At 42.5% G+C, this 2,504-nt stretch overlaps 1 protein-coding gene across 1 annotated transcript in view; it reads right to left on the bottom strand.

Annotated features, from left to right (window-relative positions):
* Window positions 1-2,186, bottom strand: part of LOC123507586 (sialidase-like) — a 167,770-nt gene extending 165,584 nt beyond the window's left edge. The window contains exon 1 of the mRNA XM_045260575.1: window positions 1,702-2,186. The gene's annotated coding sequence lies outside the window, so the exon portion shown is untranslated. The remainder of the gene's footprint in view (window positions 1-1,701) is intronic.
* Window positions 2,187-2,504: the final 318 nt, after the last annotated feature.

The raw sequence follows: 2,504 nt of genomic DNA, 5'->3' as shown, positions 1-2,504 counted from the left end.
GCACACACTGCAATCAATACACCTCAAGGCCGTTCGTTAGCTGGCTCCCTCGTTCTCACTAAGATAATAATATTAACATGCTCACTACCTTGCCTGTTTAATTAATAGCACCAAGAACTTAGCGCCAGGAATGGTCCCGCAGCCCTCGTGAGCCTGTAAACCCTACGCAACAAGGAGACAGCGCCGTATTCAACATTCCAACTTACCTAAAAAAAAAATAAATGAATGAAATAAAAATGAATAAATAAAAAAAGTAAAAAATAAAATTCCAAAGTTAACTGAAAGAAAACAAAACGGGAAATTTTTCTCAAACTACGTGAGGTTCTTTATTTCTATAAGTATTTCGCTGTGGAATTATCTATTTCTTTTCATTGTATTACTGAAGTGCCGTGGTATTTCAGCTTCACAGAATTACATCTTATATTTCTCAACCATCTTTACAATTCTGTCTAGTAAAGAAATACCAAACTTGAACAAAGAAATGGCTGTTTCCTTCAAAACCAAGAAAAATGAAGGAGGGAGAAAAAAAAAAACGGTAATGTCAAGTTCTCGGCAAACCTTTCCATTCTAACTGGTTAAGACAAGCGAGGAAAGTTGAGAAAGAGTCGGTTCCTACGTCTCACAACTTCCGCTAGCCCTTGTACATGAATTATTCCGTCAACAGTGAAAAAGAAAAAATAATACTCGCAAAACTTGAAATACTGCCCAGGAAGAGGATATTACGTGACGATGGAAATGCCTCAAACAATATTACAGCCGACAAGTGAATAAATCTTAACTTTCCTCGGCGTGTGTAATCTAGCCGCCACGATTCTGATATTCCAATACTCTCCGGCTCGGTATAAATATGCGTGTGGTAGTGACCAAATAATGTGATGAAGGGAAATATAGAACGAGTTATCAACATTATCACACGTAAAAACTCGTTTGCGTTAATGAAAGCCTGTTGTAGTTACTATTAAACCTTTCCCACTTCATGGTATCAACTTTAATTCATCCAAACCTAACCTAACCTAACTCTAGTCTTATAAATACCTGTGCTGTAATTTAATTAACTATTTTGCCGTCTTTCCACGTATACTCTATCCTGCTTAATATGCCAAAGAATGAATTACTGGGATAACTTATGATGCACAGCTCCATTATTTTTACAACGCGGTCTCTTGCTGGAAAATTCTGCCACTCATTTCTCTATTTTAAAGGGAGAAAATACCAACTGTGTGTGTGTGTGTGTGTGTGTGTGTGTGTGTGTGTGTGTGTGTGTGTGTGTGTCCAGTCCCCAAGAGGTTCAGTTTTTATACCAGAATCATGAACTGCAAAATACTCGACCTCAATTCACACTTTCCAAGATTATCTAGCAGAACAATCACCCACAATTTTCTTTTTTTACCCACATACAGTGCAGGTAAAGAACAGGTGAGAGAGAGGGCTTCCCGTACCCACCACCACACCACACCTGCACGGCCCACACAAGACTGACCTAATTGCGCAGGCTGGTAAGTTACGGTACCCAGAATTATTTCCTGGGCGGGTAGTATTTGTGTGTGAGCCATGCTGATGAATCCCTGAGCCACCTGTCCCCTGCTGGTAATACAAAACACCTCCCCAGACCACATGGCAGGTCACCTCCTTTGTTGCAGGTCTACGAGCCTCCCCTGGACACCAGCTCGGATGAATATTCTACAAACACGGTCAGCTTACCTTGACATCCAAACGGGAAGGGTGTTGGAGTTGATCTAGAGAGGCCTTAAAAATCAAGTTTCTATCATATCCACACCGCGGCCGCTGGACATATTTCTCTCCATTTCTTAACGATCGGAATATGGTAAGGCGGAGGACTCCCACGTGAGGCGGACTTAAAGAGGAGCCTCCAGAGCCTTGGTCACGCTGCACTCAGGCTGGTCACCTCGTATTTCCAGGCAGCCAAAGGGCCAAATACTGTTCGGTACAATTACAAGTTGTAACACGGGCTGGTCAGCCTTTCTTCAGCCACACTCGATCCTTCCAAGGCAATATTTCCACACTTACTGACTCAAAAGGACAATCACTCACTCCGTAGCTTCCCTAAGGCTCAAACTTTCATCTCTGGTGGATCCTGTTTCAAAATACTGTATTCCAAGCAGTATTATAGGCAATTTTTTTTACGAGATTCGGCTCGAAGATACCTCCGCGACGGCCATTTTACTACCACTGGAACTGAAAGTCGCGAACACCGTCCTAGATCTGAGGGAGGCTGCCAGACACGGCCAGACAACGCGATATCATGACTGTGGCTCCATCAGGGATTTCTATATATCGTTACATGCATGGATGAGCATTGATAACAACTTTTTAATCCCAGCAGAGGAATTAGATTGGGTGCATAAAGCATACTAGTGGAGAATAAAATGTGTAGAAATATCTGGTAGCGTCATCAATGCCGCGGAGGGGATGAGGAGGGAGAGAGGGGAGGGAAGGGAGGGATGTGGGGTGACTTACGGAAAAATAATCCCTTTATTTTATCT

This window comes from Portunus trituberculatus, chromosome 22, assembly GCF_017591435.1.
Source record: "Portunus trituberculatus isolate SZX2019 chromosome 22, ASM1759143v1, whole genome shotgun sequence".
Lineage (NCBI taxonomy): Eukaryota > Metazoa > Arthropoda > Malacostraca > Decapoda > Portunidae > Portunus > Portunus trituberculatus.
This window is presented reverse-complemented; position numbering and strand designations above follow the sequence as displayed.